The 22,438-nt window shown below is 54.5% G+C and overlaps 1 protein-coding gene and 1 long non-coding RNA gene across 6 annotated transcripts in view; both read right to left on the bottom strand.

The window, feature by feature from the left end:
- TNRC6C (trinucleotide repeat containing adaptor 6C) overlaps positions 1-22,438 on the bottom strand; it is a 295,946-nt gene that overhangs the window by 119,100 nt on the left and 154,408 nt on the right. The window lies entirely within an intron of this gene.
- On the bottom strand, positions 3,614-6,115 carry LOC125184263 (uncharacterized). The gene is made up of 2 exons (XR_007167999.2): positions 5,975-6,115; positions 3,614-3,917 (listed from the first exon to the last, which is right to left on the bottom strand). It is a non-coding gene; the product is annotated as an uncharacterized lncRNA (long non-coding RNA).

Raw genomic sequence — 22,438 nt, 5'->3', positions numbered from 1 at the left:
ACCCAAATTCAGAAACTTTCTGCCCCAGCCCTACCCTGCTCACAGTGACGATCAGTGCTGAGAGAATTCACTCTTCAGTGAAGTATATAAAGTAGAGTAATTTGCAAAAAGGATTACAAGAAAAAAAAGGCCCTCTCATTGTCATACTGGGGCAAATCTAATCGCTGCAGTCATGCTAAGGAAGGGGAGCAAAACTCAAACACGGGGCTGCTGCAAAATGAAGGCAACTCTGAGCAGCCCCTCTCGTTCTTTCTACAAGAGAGCAAGAACACGAAGGTTCAGCCCCCAGCCCCGCGCTCCTGACACGGGCTGGGTAAGGAATGGGAAGTACGTAACGATGACTGGCAGGTCTACTTACTCTGTTCCATTAGTACCCATTTATCATTATCCAGACCTCTACCAGGGTGAACAGATAATGTTTTCCTAAGTGGGAAGGCAAGGGTATAATTTCCATAGCTGATTTGTTCATTTCTCTCTCTCCTGCGTCCTTTGAGCAATTGCAAATCAGATCCCCACTTCCCAGGACACACTTCTACGGGCATTTAGAAATAAAGGATCGCATCACCTCTTGACCACTCTCCCTAACCTCGTTTCTGTGGGGCAGCGTAATAAAGTCCACGCAATAGATACTCCTGATGGAGAGGGCAGGCTGCAGCGATGATTGCACTCATTACTTCTTTCCCATTAGCAAAATTGTAAGATATATGGGGAGGAGAGGATTTTACTCAGATCCACATCCCAGCGGCTTGCGAGTCGCAATAGGAGCTCATTGGACATAGAAAACCAACTCCTGGGGCCTGGACTCCCACCGTAAAATCTGGGTAGTCGTGCTCTGTTTCTTATGGCAGAGCCCAGCAGCTGCATCTCCACCGCGCTTCAGCCTGCTCCACCTTTGTCTTAACATGGGAAATTCACCCCAAATTGCCAATGTGCCCAAAACCTGCTCAAAAAGCCCAATTCCTGCAGCGACACAGCCCTGCCAGAGGGGTTGTGTTCACCGGGTAAGGAAAGATTCATAAACGCAGGCAGGAAGGAGGGGCACAGCCCTGTCTTTGCTGCCACAACAAGGGGGGAAATATGACCCAGGCATCTCCAAAAAAAACAAACCTGAAAAGCCACAGGAGAAGAAAAGGAAACCCTGTATGGATTGCTTAACAAGCCAGAGTCATGCTTTCTGACACCAGACTCGATTTTTTTCATCAGACTTGGCCTTTTGTGCTGCCTCTCTAATTCCAGTCCCTAGTTGCCCAGTTCTCATCACCCCGTGTTGTCTGATCGCCCCCCCCGGCGCCCACCCCTCCGCTACCGGGGTGCTGCAGCTTTCCTGCAAGTGCTGCGAGTCTGGGAGCAGCAGGCGATGATGGTGCTGGAATAAGGGTATTTAATTAGCAAGGGGAGCCGAAGTTTTCAAAGCAACAGAAGAAAAGGACCTGGGAAGTTGGTGGAAGAGTTATGGGATAACAAAAGGCCCTGCCGACAGAGAGCAGGACATGCAGAGCACTCGCACGGATCTCAGCAAGTGGCACTCCATCGGCCGCACGGTCACGGGTCACTTGTTTGCATCAAAATGCCGAGAGCTTCAGCTGAAAGAAAAGAAGGGTCATGCAAATCTACCATTCTTCTTGTCTCCCTGTAATCCTGAGAGCCTTGGGCCAAATTCAGTGCAAGCCTGGAGACATTCTTTCATGAGAATCCAAACTTTGCAAGCTCAGATCCCTCCCCGTCACAAAACACCCGTCTGCATGAAGTAGGCTTTCTTTCCTCCCAACAACAACAGCGTGAGTCAGAACAGGGCCAAGCGGACGCTGCCATTCCCTGCGAGTACGGGGCTGGGTCTGCACGAGGGCATTTGGAGCTCTGCACACGCGCTTTTGTGGGTGCAGATGCATTTCGTGGCCCCTGCTGTATGCTGAGCTGCCTGGACAGCCAGGGGCAGTGCAGGCACCGAGCAAAATGCTGCATTTCAGCCAGCAAGCACTGCCACGGGCCAGGCATCCCCGCTTTGTGCAGGTCAGCTCTTGTCAGTCTCCTGGTGTCTTCCAGCACAGCCTTTTCTCAGGAAAAACCTGGGCTTTTGGCTTTGTCTTTAAACCGCTGGCTCCCGCCCACTTAAGGCAGACAGGGGGAACGTTGAAGATCTGCTCCTAGGTTTTGCTGGTTCCTACAGCATTTTGTCACACCGGGTATTCACAAACCTGCAGCAAGACTCACGAAAGGGTCCCCGAGCAATGGTCAGAGAATGGCAAATTTTGGAAGTGGAGCATGGAAGGAGAATTTGCAAACTGCTGTGCCTTGACTCTTTGCAGCTCAAGAGTACAGAGAAACATCTACAGCTGGACTCTAAATAACCAGGTTAACTACCATCTGCAAACACACAAAACCTGCTGCCCTGAACCCTGCTGCTCTGATGGAGTTTTAATAGCTTCTGCAATAAAAAACAGTGAGTCCCAGAGGAGAGCTCTCCATTTATTCAGAAGGATGTTGCTGAATTCCTATACACGACACATTCCGCCGCTGGAACGCGTGCCTCTCCTCCCTGGCAGCTCTCCTTCCTGCCAGCCAGGTAAAGGCGAGGCATATCATCATCTGTGTAATCTGATTTGCAAGGTTAACTGCCCTGGATCATAAATATGCAGGGATTTATGACCATGAAGGTGCACTACCTAAGGCTTCAAGCGCAACGCACCACGCTCACATCTACCTTTTCTCCGACTTCTAAAAAAAGGAAAGGAGGATGTCGAGATCCAGAAATTACCATGCTGTAATGGAAGATCCTCAGATAGACTTGGTTTAATTACACACTTCTATCATCTCCCGAGCGCTCCCCATCCCATTATGAAATTACGGCGGTAACTCAGCTAATGGGCTCGCTCCGTGCCGACAGCCGCCGGGGCTGCTGGCGTGTTGGTCACGCAGGAGCGCTCGGCCGGTTGGGACCACGGGTCCTCTCCCATGCAAAGAGGAGGTTTTGTTACTCCAAGGAGCACCCGAGCTCCGGGATTAGAGGGAAAGGGGGCACCACGCAGCGCTGGGTCATCCCCTGCCGCCCTGGGGATGAAAATCCCTCCGAAGCAGGGATGCTGCAGCCAACCCCTGGGGGGACATCCCCCTGGGGACAGCGTTGTACTGTGCCTACAGCCACAAGGGACTTGCCCAGCCCAAGGCCACCTCCGTGCCAGCTGGGTGCAACGCCTGCGTGCACTGCACCAACCGCTGGCTCTTTCAGAGCTCTCCTCCTCCCCAGGATGCTCACCCAAGCGGTTACACCCAGGCAGCGAAAGGAAGTGCAGAGCAGAGCTCTGGCCCGGGCAAGGACGTTTTTAGTATTATTATTATTTTTATTTTTTTTTTAACCTGTAAAGGGAAATCTCAATCCAGGGCTCGTGCTGGAGGGAGGTCTGCGCATCCGGGCTCTCCAGCAGGAAACACGCTGAGTGAGGGCAGGGCAGAGCAGGCCACGAGGAGATTTGTTGCACAGGAACTAGATCAAACCCAGATTATAACCCAGGCCTTGCACCGGGACAGGAGACAAAGGCTTTTAAAGCAAGATGTCACTTAAAAAAAAAAAAAACACATTTTTTTGCATCTATCTTTTTCCTTGCAAGGCACAGAAGTGCACTGCTGGAGCACAGAGGCAGGGGCCATGTCTGCTCACATGTGCATCGCGTGCAATACAATAGCACGGGAACCACAGAGCAAAGAAAGGCGTTAAATCAGGCCCCAAATCTCTTCAAACGCCACGTTTTCTGTTCAGCCTTTCAGTGCCTCGCTCATCCTTGGCAGTGCAGCTGACCTGGTCATTTTTCCTTTTCCCTTTTTACTTCTCACCACCGCTTTCCATGGCATTCTCATGAATTAGCACAGCAGTGTGGTAGTTTTGTCCTTTTTTTTTTTTTTTTTCACTTTACAAACGCAGGCTGGAAAAAAAGAAGAAAAAATCCTATTTAAATAGAGACGTGTGGCAGCTGACATTTCTTGAAAACACTTTGACTCATATTAGGCTTTGTAGGTCCTTTTATTATCTTTAAAGGCTGGTTAAAAGCATGTCTACAGCAGCAGGCAGGCAGCCTGCCTGGGGGACGGAGGGGACAGAGGGGACGGAGACATTTGTGGCTGTGGGCTCTGTCCTGAGCCAGCCACAGCAGCAACAGGTCCCAGCAGCACTGAACTGAAATGGGGGCTGGGGAGAGAAGAGAGCGAGGGAGGAAGGGGAGGCAGCGAAGCGTGCAAAGGATTTCTTTTTGTTTGCTGCCTTTGCTCGGCTGCTCTTTGTGCCGGCTCCAGGCAGCCGCGGGCCGAGCCCTGCTGCAAACCCCGCTGCAAGGGGCTGCTCGCGAGGGGAACGCAGCAGCCGGAGGCGATGCTGAGATGGGAACCACAGCTCCTAGGGGGGTGTTTCGTAAAAGGACGACGGTGGCAGTGAGGGTGGGTGGGTGTTGCCTCGCCGCACCTACACACGCAGTGGAAAAATCAGTGCTAATCCCAACAGAGCCACGCTGCACATATCCAAGCTCACCCGACCACAAGTGAAAGAAGTTGGGCATTTTGCACATCATTCTTCCTAAAATGAATCCCACTGTTATTACAGGCGTCCCTTCTGTGTGGCGAGGGACAGGCAGCAGACCCTGATTTCCTCCCAGTACCCCAATTTCCTCCCAATACCTCAATTTTCTCCGAATACCCCACTTTTCTCCCAATTTCTGAAGAGTGTCCCACCATTCGCCTTCTTTAGCGATGGCAAGGTCAGGCTCACGGTGCTGAAAAGCCAAAGGGAAGCTGTTTGACCCAGCCCATCCGAGCGAGCCCGAGGTTTCCTTTGGAGGTGTCACTGCAGCTAGCAGTGCCCTTCTCTAAACCACTCCTGCAAGCGCTCGGAAGGAGCTGCTCGCGCTTACTTCTGACCCTGCCGGGAAAGGAGAGCAGCAGTCAGTCCGGCATAACTTGGGAGAGCGATTTCCCTGGTAAGAGCCTATGGCTCAGAGAGGAATCAGACCCAACAAATCATACAGGCGGCGGAGGGCAGAGCACCCCTGCGAAGGCGGTGTACAAATGGCACCAGGAGGCCAGCGTTTGCCTCTGGAAGAGCTGCTGCTGGCCCGAATAACCCCTTACAGCCACGGGGCTATAAGCTGTGGTCAAGGACAAATTTGGTGGGGCCAGCGGTGGGTCCCAGCTTGGGGCATTGTAACGGGCGTCAGGAGCAGTGGGCAGCCTTTGGGCCTCCCTCCATCCCCACAAGGTCAGAGTGTGCAGGGGCTTTTCCAACCCCCCAGAACAAGGGCCGGATCCGGCACAGAGCCCTGACACCTCCCAGGGGATTTGGCACAGCGGGATGCCCAGCAAGGCAACCCCCCAGACACCACCCCCAGGCTGGGGGTCCCTGCTCGGGGACCGGCGGGAGCACGCTGCCGGGGCTGAGGGATGCTGTTCAGGCTTTGCTGCAAATCCCCCTTTCTAAAGGACTGCTTTTTGCATTGCAGCACCGTGCTGCTCCGGTGCAGGGCTGAGGAAAAGCTTCCCCTGCTCTTCCAGGGGACAAAGCAAACCTCCTCAATGTGGCTCCTGCAGCAGCACGCAACGTGTGGCACCTCTGCTAGCACCAAACCCGCCGCAGGCTAAAATCTCTGTGCAAAATGCCCTCCTAGGTTAGGGACAGGCTGGTTGAGGTGACCCCAGCTCCTCGCATGCCCTGTGCAGTGCCCAGCTCACTGCTGGCACCAGCGTTGGCACAAAACGCCGGGAGGGGACAGGCTGCAGCACGGGTTTTCCAAGGGGAACCAATTAAAAATAAAAGAATCAGCAAAACTGCTCAAAGGGTTGTGAAAAATCACCGGGCAGCGTCCTGTCAAGCAAAGGCCTCACCTCCCTTGTGCGCCAGGCCCTCGGGCGGCCTCCCTCGCCTACTGAAGGGGGCATCACAGAGTGCACAATTATCACTGAGCTTGGGTCGGGCTGTTAACGAAGAGAGCCGTACCTGGGCTGCCCTGCCGGGGAGCTGCTTCCATCCACATCAGCTTCCATCCGCTGCCATTTCCACAGCCCTAGGAGAACCCAGCGCTGCTCCTCCTTCCTCTGCAGGGTTTGCTCGCCGCTCCCTGGGGCTGCAGAGTGCTGGGCCATGCCTTGAGCGCCCTGGCTCTGGTTGGCGCTGTCACCGTGCTCCCTTTGCGATTCCGGGGTTCTGTGACCTCACACACGGTGCTGGCCCTGGCTCTCGGTCAGCTCAGAGGTCTCAGGAGCCACCGCTTTGCAGGCCAGGCTCCCCAGCCTTCCTGTTGCATCGTCTGACCCCAAAACCAAAGGATCTGGGACGGGGGCAGCCCCCGCAGAGGAGGCAGGTGTCCCCAGGGCAGCAGCGAGGGACGGGCGCCACCACCTCCCTGCAAGCAGCAGCTTCTGCCGTCGCTGAATTCACCACCAGGACGTGCTTTGGTTGGTTTTATTCATTTGGTTTGTTGTTTTTTTTTTTTTTTTTTGTGGCAAACCTCTTCTAATCCCTGCCTGGCTCTGGCCAGGAGGTTGGGATTTGGGGAAGGATTTTAAATCACCACGCAGATGCGCGAGCCCCACATCAGAGCTCCCGCAGGCCTGTGCCTCACCGGCTGTGCAGTGCCCTGGGCACCGGCTGCATTTCTCACCTGGGGCTCCGGAGAGCCCAGCCCAAAGAGACTAAACAAACATCCACGGGGAAATGGAGATGCTAACCTCACCTCCCCCTGCACCAGGGAGCTCCTGGCTGCGGGCAGGTTTGGGTTTTGGGAGGCTGCAGCCTCAAATCCTTAGGACCCCACGGCACAGGAGCTGCACCAGGCACCAGCCGCGCAAAAAAGCTGGGGTGGGTAGAGAGGAGAAACAAGAGCTTGCTTTTTATGTCCTTCCGAGCCATTTGCTACAGGCAAGTTTAGGAAATGATTTAATGCCGGCGCTTCTGTTACAAAATAAGGGCAGGGTAGTGTCAGCACAGCACGAACCCATGCCCAGCAGGGCTCGGTTTTACACTTCCACCTCAACCCCCTGCCACCAACACCTGCCGCATGAGCAGAGCCTGCGAGCCACGGCGTGGAGATGCAGGCGCTCACGAACCTGTCTGAGACTCGTGCAAGACATAAACCTCACCCCTGCTCCACCGCATGCACCTCCTGCGGCCAGGGGGCTGCTGCTGGCCTTTGGGGTGAGCGGCAAAAGCCCTCGAGGGGTCCAGCCCCTCGGAGCAGGGGGCACAGCCCGTCCCCAAACCCTGCCAGGCTTCCCACCACCCGTATGCAGTGATCCTGCCACGGGGGAACCCAGCCGAAAAAGGGGCTGTGTGATCCCAAGGGCAGAGGAATTCTGTCCCCAGCCAGCCCTCAGTGACACAGAAAGTCAAGGCTGCCAAACGCTTTTGCTCCAAATCTCGGTTTTTGGTGACCTCAGCGAAGCTGGCAGCTCCTGACTTTTCCTGCGCTCGGTTTCTGCTTTGGGCAGGGGGAATTGTTTTGAAACTCTGAGCAAAAATAGCGCAGCGGCTCTCGAGGAGGCAATTGATGAGGGAGGAGTCATTAGAACAACACTAAAGTGCTTCCAGTCCCTTAAAATCAAATACTCGTGAACGCCCGTGGCTTGGCAGAGCAACAGGAGGCTGCGCGGGCACCTCTGTGCAGCGCGCGCAGAGCAGAGCGTTCCCCCTCCGTCTTCTGGGGAAAATCAGATCTGACAAATCTAAAGCAAGAGAAAATCAAGACACGGCTTTGAAGGACAACATCAGGCCAAGCCTGTTAAATTATCTCCCCCCTTCCTGTCATGTCTCATTTGCTCCCGAGCTGTCAGCTCCCAGCCCTCATCAGCCAGCTCCAGCATCCTCTTGCTCCATTTGCCATCCGCAGCCAAAGCAGGCCCACGAGCCGGGCTCCCCGCACGCACCGGGGAGCGATCCCCTCTCCTCCTCCAACACTTTCCATTTCCCCAGGCCACGGCAGCTCCACGGGCACTCCCCTCACCCTCCCAGCCGCCAGCAATCCCTCTCCTGTGGTCGTACCCCAGGCTCAGCACAAGCACCCCCAGCTGCACGCCCTCCGCACCACCCTGTCCCTTTTCCCCTGCCCACATTCGACCTGCAAACACGGCAGACAGCGGATTTCCGAGCGGGGTGCTCTCTCAGGGGGGGCACATCTGAGCAAAGCAACGCCCCGGGGCGCTTCTGCACCCTGGGGCTGCAAATCGGGGCGAGCGGCTGCTGGTTCAGGATGTAAATGTGCTGGAAGCAGGTTTCCGACGCGATTCAGATGCAAACCCTCTGCTCGCGATAGCAATCGCGTTTCCTAATGTTAATTTCTTATCTCACCTCTCCAAAGTACTCTGCAAGGGTTTTATCCTGTTCGAGGAAATCCATCCCCCTGATTTTCCCAGGCTTTTAGAAAGGCAAAGAGAAGTATTGATCCTAATGAGATAACGCTGACAAGGAAATGGCAAGAGCCGGTCCTGTCTATTCAAAATGCACTCTGTTTTTTTGACTGGTGGGGAAAAATAGATGATTATCAATTATCCATGCAAATGGGACATGTCCAGCTCCGACATCCAGCCTGCTTTTCACGGTAGCCTCCCAATTCCCCCTACCTCTGCATTTTTGCCTGTTTTTTTCCTGTGCGTTTTGTCCTTTCAAATAAATAAAAAAGAAAGCTGTCTCTTACACAGAACCACTGGGGGTTTCCTATTAAAAGAACATTTGGCGGCATTTTAATCTCTGAAGGTAATGCAGATATTTGTCATTTCTGATCTCCCCCTTCTCTGACTGTCCACAGATGACGAGAGCCGTGAAATTGCTCCTGCCAGGGAGCGGGAGGAGAAGGGAGCCGGTGCCCACCGGCCGCCTCCGCGCACCCTTCCCACGCCGGCCGTGGCCGTCACCCCCCGGCAGAGGCAGTTTTTGGGACCCCACGGCCCCGTGTTAGCGGCTCAGACACCGCTGTGTGAACTGATTGCCTGAAACCCAGCACTTTCTCTCCGATTCTCATTTGCGTTGCCTTTCATGCTGCTTCCTCACGGATAAAAGGGGAGCTGGGGGAAAAAGAAAGAGAAGAGAAAGACACGCGAACACCTGAAAATCTGTTTCATATACCTGCTGCTGCTGCTGCTGCTCGGTGCTGAATCTGAATAGAAGCAGATGGGAGGGAGATGGGGAAGGATGAATGACATTTCATGGCCTGTAGTCAAACATCATTTCAGGCAGGAGCCGAGCAGGGCTGGCTGGGCAGCTCATCCTGCCAGCGCTGAGCCGCGCTTCGGAGCCCGCGCTTTGAAGGCTGGGGTCTCATTTCCAGCCTGCAATTACCGCGCTGGTAATCGTATCTCAGCAAACGGGGTCGGCTTCTGGGGATGGGGTTGGACAAGGAACGGCCCTGGGATCCCAGCAGGGGATGCCCTCGGGACTGGTGGGGGCTGCAGCTGCCTGGGGCAGTGCTTGGTGTCCTGCAGCCACGGCTTTCACACACGGCTCCGGCTCACAATCAAAACCCGTGGCCTGATTTCCCAAAGCATCCAAAGGTCCGTGCTCCTTCCGTCAGCGGCTCTGGCCAGGTGCTCAGCGCTTTGCACGACTACAAATGAGCTTTCTGATTCTGAACACCTCTGCGAGGACAGAAGCGCTGCTCCTGTATGAGAGCTGCTCTTTTCACGTTTCAGCAACGCCGTGCTTTGCTGAGAGGTTTTTCCTTTGCTCTTTCCGATGTGGAGCTCTGGTCCCATAAAGCGGTGGTCATTATGGGCCAGATTTCCAAAAAAGCGCAGCACAAGAGGCGCTTTTCAAAGTCAAACCGCTGCTCGCGGCATCCAACAGAACCACTGTTCTTGCAGGCAGGGAGGGGACGGGAACACCCTGCCTTCCTGCCTTCCCACGGTAATTCTGCAAAAAGTGGAACAATGTGAGATGATCTAGGGACGGACAGCATACGGTGTCCCACGGCAGGGCTGGGTGGAGGCGCTGCTCCCCCAGCTCTGCCCGAAGCCCAGCAGCCACCTCCAGAGGGGACCTGCTGCAGTTCGGCCGCTTGTCACAGCCCAGACTTGCAAAAGTTTTCGAGCAGGCACCTAGCGAGACTTGCAAAAGCAGCTAAGCAGATTAGATGTCCGAGTCCCAGCAGGCTCTGAGAACTGGGCACGTAGCCTGCTTAGGTGCTTTGGGAAATTCCTTTGGGGATTTAATTGGGGTTGGAAGTTTCGGTGGCAAGCGCACGGCTCTGTACCGCCCCAAAGCCCTCAGCATCTTGTGCACCCCCCTGGGCTCATCCCTGCTTCTCACACACGGAGACGTGATATCCATGGCAATCGTAAATTATAAAATATTGCCAAAAAAAAGAGTGCCTCTCCTTATAAATTGCAGCAGCCTGCCAAACAAATCGTCTGCTCTCCACCTCGTGTTCCCAGCAGGCAGGATGTGCGCGCCAGCAGTCCGGGCGCCAGCTCAGGTCTGGGTTCAGGCCCCTGCTAATTCGCGGAGCCGCTCTGCCTCGTCCCTGCTATGGACAAGTGGCTCGGCCCCTCTGCGCCTGTCAGGAGGATAAATGCCTCTTCCCACCTGAGAGCTACGCTGCAAATGAGATACGCTCGTAGGTGCGCGGGCGGTACGGCGAGTGCACAACAGCAGAAGAACAACAGCCCAAACGCTTTGTCAAAATCAGATAGGGCTGCAGCCAGCACAGGGCCCCGCGCATCTCCTGGGGTGTGCTGCCCCTGCCTCTCAGCGCCTAGGGCACGTTGGGTTTTACAGATGTCCCTGTGGAGCGGTGCAGGCAGCCAGGAACGTGGCTCAGCGTCCCCTGGGATCACAGCTCGGCTTCACCTCCTTGTTCCAGGCTGCTCAGAGGAAGGGCAACCAGCATCGACAGACGGGTGAGCCTGCCCAGCAGGGATGGTGCCCCTCCATCGACCCACGGCTCTGCCCAGCCCCTCCATCGACCCACGGCTCTGCAAGTGCTGCTGAGATTGGGGAGCACATGTGAGAGCTCCCCTGCACATCTCTGCTCACCCACAGCAGTCCTAGGGAGAGGTCCCCCCAGGTTTCCACCTTTTAATTCCCCTTCTATTTGGTACTTGGACATTCGCCCTCGGCTCGCCTTGCCCTCCAGCACCTTTCCTCTTGCCTTTCTGCAGAGGCTGGCTTCACGGCCATACCCGCAGCAAATTTATCCTTCTCTCCGAGAGCTGCCCGCAGTTCATTAAATATCTTAAAGGTGCTAATGACTTTTTAAAAAAGACCCAAACTGTCTGATGTTTTTCCAGCTCATTTCCTGCTGCTATCTCCCCAAATCCGGTGGGCAGTAATGACACGTCTGAGGCAGAAAATGGGATTATGATGAACAGAGCGAGCGCTGCTGATATGTGGACAGCATTAAACATTCGCAGCCTCTTTTCTTTACCTTTCCCTTCCCCAGGTACCTGTACGATCCCACTGCCTCCTCCTCGCACCAAGCCTGCTGAGCTGTGGCCAGAAGGAAGCCAGAGGGGAGATGATGCAAAGCTTTTTGGCACTGCACAGAAGTGGGAATTTTGCCAGGGAATCGCTGTTTTTCTGACCAGGAGCAACATGTTGGATGAAGCCACATTTTTATCCCCTCTCTGAAATGCTGCTGGGATGCTCATGGCTTGTCCCAAGACAGGCACTGCAAACACGCAAAAGAGAGAGGAACCGGACAGTCTGCAACCTCCTGGTCCACAGGGTTTGGGGTTTCAATAAGGAAAAGCACCAAGGGCTGGGACAAAAGCCTTGGGGAGAAACGAAGGGTTGAGGTGACTTGCACGCTTAGCCAGATAAAAGGGGATTCAACCTGAATCTCCCAGGTTGTTGGGATTACATCTCACACAGTGCAACTTTTGCTCCAAATCAAAGAAAATGTGTATTTTTTTCAGAGGTGGAAAATAGGCAAAACACTGATTTAATGAGGAGGTATTTTTGCAACCCCTGGAAAGAAGCATCCTCCTGCCTGCAAGCGGCTCTGGGGGAAGAGGAGGATTTTCTTGAAGTTCTCCCTTCCCCTGTGAAGTGGGTGTCTGGACGGGGAGGGGGGAAGAAAGCAGCTGGCAGTTCAGATGAAGAAATGTCCTGAGCACACTAAGCACGTCATTACCAAAGGTTCGTAGCTCAGCCAAACCAAAACTAATTTCTTCCTGAGCACTGGGAAGCTCTTCTCAATGAGGGCTCTTCCCAGGCCAAATTTCTTTTGAAAATAACACTGCAAATAATTCCTGTGCAATAATAATAACAAATAAATGAATAAATAAATGAAAGACTTATTTTCCTGCCTTTAGTAAGGCCAGGCTGTGATCTTGCCCAAATGTTCCAACCACTCAGTGCCGTACGGAGACCCAGACCTCAGCCAGACGCTGCCTTCCAGCACCCCGACACGGGCATGGAGGTCCCGGCTGCCCCCCCCGGGGCCATCCTCAGATGGCTCTGCTTTGAGCCACCCAGGGTCAGCGTCCAGCCTGACCCCACGGGCTGGGTTTCCCCATCAGGAGCAGCAGCAGCTCTGCGTTAGGTTTTAGCAGCAGTTCCCTGCCCACTTCAAGCTCAGGGCTCACGTCAGGGACCTAAACCCACACCAAAGCTGGAGGAAAGCCCGGCAGGAGTCCTAGCAGGGAGAAACCAACAGATTTGCCATCACTGCAACAGCCCAAGTCCTCTGAAATGCGAGACCCCCATGTTTGCGCTGGGAAGGGTGCGCTGTGCAAGATGCCCCCAGACCCAGCGCCGTGAACAGGACGACGGAGGGACCTGACGGCTTGGGGAGCTCCGCTGAACCGCCGGGGGTACGAGCGCAGGAGCCTGCTCGTGCTCCCAAAGCTGGCACGTGCACAGAAAATGAATATTTCCTTTACAAACTGGCACGTGAGCCCCAGGTCGTGCAGCGTGAGCCGGGCAGGTCGCGGCTACGGTCCCCCACCAGCAGAGCCGGGCTGTTCCTGGGAGAGAAACCAAGGAAATGCCCCCGGGTGTGCGACACCAGGCAAACGTGGCTCAGGTTAAACAAAACTCTGAGATGCTTCTCCCTGCTTTGCAGAGCAGCTCCGGCTTCCCGCTCCCCTCCCCGCAGATCCCACCACGATTACAGTTTTAAAAAGCACTCTCGCTTAAATGTGGGAGGAAGATTGCCTGAGCTCTCATGCGTTCCCTGCTAGATTGTATTGTTGCTGCTTTTAACATGTTTCGCTCAGTTAAATAGTAACTGATGACAGCTACACGCTTAAATCCTTTGGTGTTTTTATCATGGATTTTATATATATATATTATAAAGAACAGCACACTGCAAGGCCTCTTACCATATCAAAAACAACAAAAAAAAGCACCCTATTTTTGTGTAAAGTATCAAAGCAATAACGTGTGCCAGTGCAGCGGAGCCAGCCTATCAGAGGTTTATCGGGTTTTATTGGCCTTGGGCAACTCTGCACACGACGGTCTTTAGAGTGACATGGAATTTATTAAACTTTTCCACAGCCTGACAGTCTTCTCCCAGCTCGTCCCCACCCCCAAGCTCTTTTCTTTTGAAAAATGATTTCTGCCAATCTTGTGCTTTTAACATTTTTTTCCCCTCTCTCTCATTTTTTTTTTCCCTCTCTCTTTTTCTTTATTTTTTTTTTTTAATCGCTGGGCATTGGAGTGCGACTCTTCGAGCATCTGTTTAAGGAAGCTCATTAAGGTCCCACCACCACCACCACAACAAAACAACAGGGAGGGAAGCAGAAAAAAGCAGCCACGCGCCCCATTACTGCCTGGTTCAGCCTTATTGCACTGCATTACTCGATATGACAAGCTCTGCATACATATAACACACACCAAGGGTTTTTTCCCTTCTCCTGGATAGCCTAATTTGGGCTTTGCACGGTGCCCTGTAATAAATTCCCTCTCGCAGACAATAGCCTGTCGTCTCCAGCTGCCTGCCCCGTGCGTAACCCTGCGCTGCTCGGAGCATCGCTCTGCTCGCGCTGCCCGTCTCTGAAGGGCACCGACCGGGGAGGCCAGCCCGCGGTGGCAGGGTCAGGGCGCCGCCGGGTTCCCACGTGGCTCTGGTGCCCTCCCGCTCCTCCTTTCTCCCCCTTTCCCAACTTGTCAGCCCCTCACCCCCCCCGCCCCAAACTCCAACGCTCTGGTTGTGAGCGGTGTGCGTTAGGGGTGGCGTTACCGCGTGCACGTCCCTCCGCATCGCCGCAAAAGCGCTCGGCTCCTTGGACAGCAGAGGGGACAAATATTTTTTGCACCTTCTCCTCTGTTCCCCCGTGAACTTGCCCTGCAGAGCACCGGTAGCTTGGGGCTGTGGCAGCGGCCACTGTGTCCGGCTGGATGCACGGATGACCAGCACTTGGTGCTGGTACGTCCCGCAGCAGCTGCTGGATGACTGCCTGCATGGGCAGACACCGCCGCAACGCTGCCGGCGGCAGGAAGGACTCCTGGGTACCTCCCGGTACCTCCCGCACCCAGTCCCCAGCACCACCATCACCTCCCAGCGTTATTTACTATGATGTAATGACTGCTGTCCCAAAAGATCCTGCCCTAACGTGACGGCAGTCTCTTTTCTAAATATCCCTAAAACCACGCAAATCCCCGCGCGCTGCCCACGCTCCCCTTCCAGCTCACGTCTGGCTGATGGACCAGGACCGAGCCTGGCTGCGATCTAATGCTCGATGCCCCTCGCAGAGATCCCCCGGCCCTTCTCCTGTGCTTGCCTGCATGATACAGCCCAGGGAGGGGAGGCAGGAGGCTGGGGGGCTGCACTGCCTCCTCCTGCCCTTGCAGGAGGCAATTCTGCTGCTGCCACAAGCACGAGTTTCATAAGAGGAACAGCAGAGCGCAGGGAGAGGTTTCCAGCTCCATTGTACGTTACTCTGAAAGACACTGAAACAATAATTTGCTTGCCCAGGCTGGAGGTGGACGGGAGAGGCAGCAGGAGCCATAAGCACACTCAGGCTCGGTGCTCAGCACCAGAACCGGGCTGTTCCCCTGCTCCCCTCCCCTGCCTGGGATTTAGCCCTGAGCAGCTCTCCGCAGCTTGCCGAACTGCAGTTTGCCATCGAGGAGTGCTGGGGCCACAGGTTATCGTGGCTGTTACTAAACGCCATCAGCTCAGCACGCTGTGGATGCCCTGCTGCTGATTTTCTCCACCAAGCATGCAGAGCAGCCTGGCCCCCCGGATGGGGCTCGTTGCTGCCACCCAGACCCGGCAGGACGGAGCTTTAGGGTGGTGGGAGACCGCAGGAGGCCATCAGCATCCAGGTCCACGCCGCGACCCTGCGGGTTTCCAGGGCAGCTGCTGCCTCCCCTTCCTGCAGCCCCGCAGCGCCATCGACATCTGTGTGCGCCAGCACCACTCGGAAAGCGAGCAGCGCCGCCCCGCTGACCTATTTTCTGACACGCACCTCGGGACGAGGCGGGTGGTGTGCCGGCACTGCCGGCCGGCTGCGGGGAAGCGGGATGCACGGCTCAGTCCCTGAGTTCGGAGAGAGGAGCCCAGCTCCGGGTGCTGCAGCCCTGGAGCCGGCGTCTGCTTCTACACTGAAGCAACAGCCAGAATTTTACATCCTCTCCTTACGCACACCCACTGAAGCCCAGCTCTCTTGCCCACACACCCACCTTTTAACACCTCGTTCGATGAAGGTAAAGCCAAAGGGCTTTAGCCCTAAGGGTGGCTGGCCAAAAGGAAAGGTGGAGAGCCGAGAGGGGAACAAGCGATGGCAATCTTGATGCCATCCCTTGTGTCCCAAGGCCAGCTGTGACATCACAGACATTGCACTGCCAGAACGGGAACCCAAAGAGCAACGCAACCCTACAGCTGACCCGCAGAGGCTATCCCCAAATACGTGCTCCAGGTACCAAGACCCGCGCCCCTTTGAATCAAAAAGCAAATGAGTAAGTGACAGTCGGTGACAAAGCCAAGCTGCAGAACCGGCACAAAGCCATAAAGCAGAGGATACTCCTGAGAGCTCATCTTCCTGCAGAAGAAAACATACGGTGCTCAAACGAATAGCTAAGCAAAAAAAGAAATAAATACAGCAGCACCATTAGGATATAAATAAGTCGAAGGAGCCAGCACATAGCTGTCTAGCAGCAGCTTCTAGGGAGGAGCACACATTTTTCCCCAAGTTCCAAAAAACCAAAAAGATTAAAAAAAGGAAATGAAATAAGCCCCCACGTTTTGCCGTTTCCAGGGATGCGGCTGGATCCTACCACCAGGTATGGACGTTTGCGGGGTGATGGGACCTGCCGGGGACCCACCTCCCAGTCCCTGCCGGACAGGAACTGGTCCGGGAGGACGAGGAGCCTGCAGGGGCAGACCTTGTCCGGGGGACTCCCCACATCCACGGGAAGGTCCCAGCCTCTGCTCCTGCACCCCCCCAGAGCTGGAGTGTCAGCGACTGAGCTGCCTTTGTGTTTAACAGATCTCTCTCCACTATTCTTTCTCTTTATTAAATAAAGAAATAAACCGGCATCTCTTTGCCCTGGAGAAGCTTTCAATAAGATGGATAAATATATATAATTAGCCAAGGAGAGAGCAAACTCCAGTGAATACAATACACCCTGTGAGACAACCCTCCATTAAAAGCCTTCTTGTTTAAACTTCAATATTTTAGCAATAGTGACAAAGAAACACGGAAAAAAAGCATTTATATTTCACTTTTTTATTTAATCCCGTCAAGTAGGTTCATCGGATAATTCCCTACCGATTTCTCCCGCCTTGGCTACCCCGTTCCTCCTCCCGAAACGCACATTTTCCCAGCTTCCCTTTCTAAGCGCAAAGCCGGCATTTCCCACTTGCGTGCCCTGCGTTTCCCCTGCCTTCCCCTCTCGTTTCCCGAGGCTGGCACAGGACGTGCAGTGAAGGACCAGGCACACCGGGGAGGCCGAGGCTGCTGGCATGGAGCTGAACCAAGGAGCGCTGATGCTGCCGCGACGCAGCGCGGTGTATGCAGGAGGGGCTTGGCCAAGGGCTTGCGCGGGCCGACAACGTCCGTGCTGTTGATCTGCCACTTCTGCTGAGCTGCTCTCCCTGCTTGGCGAGCTGCCACCCCAAAAAGCCACGGTAAGCAGTGCTCGGGGAAATCCCTGCCCGAGCAGCCAGGCAGCTGCTGGGCTTTGTGCGTGCGTGCCTGCATCAGCACCGGAGGAGGCTTGCAGAGGACAGCAGCCGTGCTGTGCAATGTGTTCTGCAAACGCCGCGTTTTCCCACCCGCGGCAAACCCAGCAAAGGAGACGGGATGGGATGGCACGGGCAGGCGGCATGACTGCGGCCAGGAGCACTGCAGAGGTCCTGGTGGAGGCCGTGCCGAGCAGCTCCACGTCTCCCTGGAGAAGGAGGGAGCTGTCTGCTCTAAACTACGAGTACCTGTGCAATTCTGCATGCTAGGTCATAGCCTCTGCCTTACAGACTGACACGAGATTTAAATACTCCTGGTGGCAATGTGTTTTGGGGGTCTGTCGGGGCAATACTGGCACTTCTGCGGAGGTCCAGCCACAGGCAAGGCTCACACTAACAGAGCCTTGCTGCACCAAGCCCTCATTGACCTTCTCCTGCCCTATTCTGGGACTCCTGTGCATGGGAAGAGGAAATTCCTGACACTTTTAGATCTCAACGCAACCTCAACATGGATTATAACGACCTCAATGAAACAGAAGCGTGAGGCCAAATACTGAGATCAGCCCCAATCCAGGATCGGTGCCTCTCCTCTTTATTGAGTGAAAAGTGAACCGAACATGGCATAAAACGCTGGGTCCACGTGTGCTGGGTCTCTAGTTTCATTTACCTGACATTCTGAAGGATTTTCACAAAGTTGCACTGCAAATACTGCTATTGCCACAATGGTTTATCACTGTTATACCACTGCCACAATTACCCGTCATTACAATCAAATTTATATCAGAACAAGGAAATGGTTCCTCAGAAATTAAACAGCACTCCCTGGTGGGATAATGCCTTCTCCTGAACTTCCCAGTAATGAAGACTGTAAGTAAATTTGCTGTAACTCAGGCCGCAGAGGACCATCCACTGTTAAACCAGAGTTTAATGCTTTTACTAGGACAACAACTCGATGCTCAGGAGAGAATTCCCAAAGGAACCTGAAGCTCTAAGTGGGTTCCTACACAGGATTACGCCACCTCCAAAACCAGACAGATGAGGAACTTCAGTAAATCCCACCAAAGCTTACTCAATAAATGGCTTTTTGCAACTTTAGGCAAAGAAACACCTTTGACAACCTGACCACACAAGGCATAGGAACAGAAACCCAAGGCAGGGCTTTTCCTGGGCACATTTTGGGGCCAGACACTGGTGGGACACACAGCCTGGCACGGGGCCGCTCAGTCGAGGGTGGATGGGTGCGGAGCACCAGCTCTCCGGCCACTCTTGGTCAGATGAGAGAGGGCCAAGGAGCCCCTGGGCATTTCAGGGAGAAACAAGTTTTGCAGCCTTGCTGGAAGTTCACGGTCTCAATTTCACCCTACCAAAATGAATGCAATGCCTGGTTCTCCAGCGAGCTTGTTCCTGTAGGGGTTTTGCAGTGATCTGCACGCTGGCCAAGCACCTACAAGGTGTTACCTGCGGGGTGAGATGCATCCCATCAGCTTCAAAAGTCCGGTGCTTAATTTCAACCCAGGTTTGAAAGGCTCCCTTTAGAGTCACACTGGTAGGAATCCCTCCAGCGTAATCATGAAGTACAGAAGTACATGGGGATGAAGTCCCTGCCCTCCCTATGCCTCCTCTTCCCACACTGCCACCAGGCACAGCAACGGGGTGAGCCCTTATTGACAGCGGCTCCCCAGGGTTTGATTCTTTTTTTTTTTTTTCCCTTTACCTTAAAAATAGAGCTCATCTGTGTGAGAAATGACCTGGGGGAGGCCAAACCTACAGCAAACCAGAAACCGAGAGTGCCTGCAAAACCCACCACTTCTGCTTCAAGCGCTCGGCACGCACCCCTGACACGGCTCGCTCCGACACACACACGTAGCAACTGGTGTATTTAAAACTTTTTTTTAAAAAAAAAAACAAAACAAAACAAACCTTACCCCTACCAAAACAAGATGCTTCACTGCACATGCTTCTGCCCCTGGGGAGAGGAGGAAACCCTGAGTGCGTGCTGCTAGCCCCGGTGCGGTGCGGGCAGGGCTCGGATGCTCAGACTCTGGGTGGGCGCAGTGGGATTTGGGGATGTATGCGTACATACGTGTGCACGCACACACACGTGCACTGCCATAATGCAGCCTATTTGCAGCCCCAAACGTTACCATAGCCCAGTCATACCAGCTCCACAGGCTGGAGGTTCAGGGTGCCCGGGAGCGCGATGCTCGCTCAGCACCCTGCCGATCGGTCGGGGCTCCGCCTGCACGCCTGGGCAGGAGCCGACCCTTGCCTGACGGTGCAGAATTAGGCCAAACGCCGTAATCCCAAACGCAGAAAGAAGGGCACAGCCAAGCGGTTTGATTCACGCCAGTTTACGCCCGGCCTTTGAAGCTCGGGAGCAGCGGGTGGGGTGGGGAGCGTGGGCGTGCGGCTGCGTCACTGGCACAGCCCCGGGGCACCCCGTGAGCGACCTGGGGCAAGGGCTGCACGGTGACACGGAGATCAGAGAGCTGGGGAGATCAGATAGAGCTGCAGCAAGGTGCTGCACCCTGCCTCCTGCTTCCCACCCATCATCAGGTGCAGCCCTGCGCTTCCCCTGCAGCCCTCCTCATCTTGCAGGCAGCGGGAGCAGCCCCAGGCTGGAGGCGGTGGTACCCCCAAGCTGTCCTCGCTGGGATGCTCTGGGTACCCTCTGGGTACCCACGTCGCCTTTCAGGCCTCTCTGAATCCCATTAACCCCATCACCAGGGCCAGTCCCAGCAGTGAATACCTCGGACAAACCCGCCCTTTGGTCAATATTCAACGTTGGGTCCCATCGGGTGCTCCCTGGTTCCTGTCTCACAAGGGAGGGCGACCGCCAGAGCCTGATTTACCTCCCCTGTGCCATTTACTGCTGACTTTTTATGTGCATGGATCATATCCCTTCACATTTATCTCATCTTTAAAATAAATGTTCCCCCTCATCCTTCAGCCTCTCCTCACACAGAAGTCTCTCTATGTCTCCAATAATTTTTGTTGCCTATCTCTTGACCCCTCTATTCCTGCTATATCTTTTTCAGACGGATCGACTAGAAACGAACACACTGTTCCAGGCAGGACTACAGCCCTGATTTACGTGCTGGCATGATAATACCCTCAGCAATATTTTTAATCCCGTTCTTCCCCAAATTTTCTTTGCCTATCTGGCAGCGGCTGAGCACGGAGAGGAGAGATTCACATGCAGACGGCTCCGTCGATGCTGCTCTTCCCTTCCCAGGTGGCTGCAGGTAATTTAGACCTCGACAGCATGCGCCCACTGCTCCTTCCAGCACACTGCTTTTACCTCTCTGCCCTCCCACCCACTGCCCAGCCCTCCAGCTTCCTCTGGCCCTGACAAGGTTTTCCACCTCTTTTCTTGTCCAAACCAAAGAAACCTCTGTCACTTACAAGTTTTGCTATTCGTCCATTCACCCTGTTTTTACCCAAATCATTAACAAACGCAGTGCACAGAACCAGGTCCCATACACGCCCCTGTAGCATCCTGCTGCCAAATCTCCAGCAAAATCTTTCCTCCCGTGGCCTCTCGGATGGTTCCTCGCCCAGGGCAGCATCCTCCCCTCAGCCCAGGCTGCACAAAGGGCAGGAATATTTCCCCGCTGCCGACCGCCCCGATGTCACGGTGAGGGACCACCCAACGCACAGCCCACGAAGCGGAGGCTGAAGCCTTCCCCACCCGCTCTGGGACAAAAGATTTGAGTCGAGACAAACGCACGGGGTGGCAAAGATGTTGGGAACCACCAAGCGGGGACCCCACGCTGGAGCTCCAGCTTCCCTGGACAAAAAGACCACAGCAAAAAGGCACGATGGTGCAAATAGACGGGAAATAGGATTGCAGCCATCTGGGGCTAACTAAACCCGCTGTGTTCAGGGAGAGCCCTCCTTCTGACCAGAGGACTCGCCTCTCACAGCTCTCTGCTGTTCTGGCCAGCAAGGGGGACCCCGATTCTGCCGAGCGAAGCCACGGGTGCAGAACTGGAGATGTCTCAGAGCCAAACCCTCGGCATTTTTCAAACAACAGAAGCCGCGGCCCCCCCTCGGCAGGCACGTTTCTATTCAAATCACTATCAGCCATTCTGCAAGATATTTGCCTTCCTGCATACATTTTCCAATAACAAAGCTGTCCCCGGCTCTTTAGAGCTGGTGTTTTTATTTTATTTAGTTAATATTTTTAAACATTACTACCACCATAATAAATGTTAACTATTTGTGCAAGCTCTCAGTGCCTTGGCAGGGGCCTTTCTATGTGCAAAATAACAGCAAATCATAATAAATAATAATAATAAATTATTATGGTTGATTACAAGGGAATGCGCTACATTTTTATAAGCTCCAGACCACCTACAGCTCACAAAATATAATGGGAAACATTAAGCCTTTAACTGGTTTTATCCGTTCCCTTCCCCCGCTTCTACTCCCCATGTTCTGTAATAGATTTACAAACAGTGCAAGGGAGAAAAAAAAAAAAAAATCTTCCCTTATAAGAATAGCATCAAAATTCTCCTCAGCTTTCCAGCTGCTGAGCGTTTCTGAAGCCTTCAGTGAAATGCAATTAGTATCTTTTACCGCCTGCCTTCTGGGGATGCCGACGTGATCACCCTGCCGCAGGTTCACCTTGACATGCAGATCACAGGGCGGCGAGCTGGGCTCTGCCTGCAGCCGGCTCCCGGCGTGGCACCGCCACAGCGGGCTCGGCACCGGGAAGGAGGCGAGCAGAGCCATTGTCTCACCGCTGGGTCTTGGTTTGCAGAAAGCACAGGGAAATAAAAGGGAATGGGAGGGGACAGCAAGAGGAAACGGCCATGGGGCCAGCAGTGGCGGGCAGCCCCGCATGGGCACCTGCACTTGGCTGCTAAAGGGGCTGGGGTGGGGGGAGAGAGGGAAGAGAGGAGAAAGGAGGAAAATGCCGCCCTCTAAACCGCTTTATGTCCCTGCAGCGACCACGGGGACATGACACACTGTACTAGTTTGGCCCCACAAGCCGTGGAGCCACCCGAGGGGGAATGCCCGTGGAGGCACAGGAGGGAGGCTGTGGTGTTACACCTCGGGCTGTCAGCCACCAGCAAGGAGCCATTTCAGGGAAGCCCCGAGCCCATCTCCCCCTCCTACAGCCCTCTGGTAGGGAGCCCCAGCCCCAAACCCGCTTTTGGGGCAGGTTGGAAGGGGCTGGGACGCCGAGGGGCATTTTGAGGCCTGTTGCCACGTACACGGGCTTCTCTCTGGCCACCCAAAACCCGAATCCAAAGCGTTCCAGTGCCTTCCAATATCCTTGAGTCTGCACCCACTTCAAGGCCTGAAATAAACACGGTGTGTGGAAGAAAACCTTG

The sequence above is a fragment of the Anser cygnoides genome, chromosome 19, assembly GCF_040182565.1.
Source record: "Anser cygnoides isolate HZ-2024a breed goose chromosome 19, Taihu_goose_T2T_genome, whole genome shotgun sequence".
In the NCBI taxonomy this organism is placed as follows: Eukaryota; Metazoa; Chordata; class Aves; order Anseriformes; family Anatidae; genus Anser; species Anser cygnoides.
This window is presented reverse-complemented; position numbering and strand designations above follow the sequence as displayed.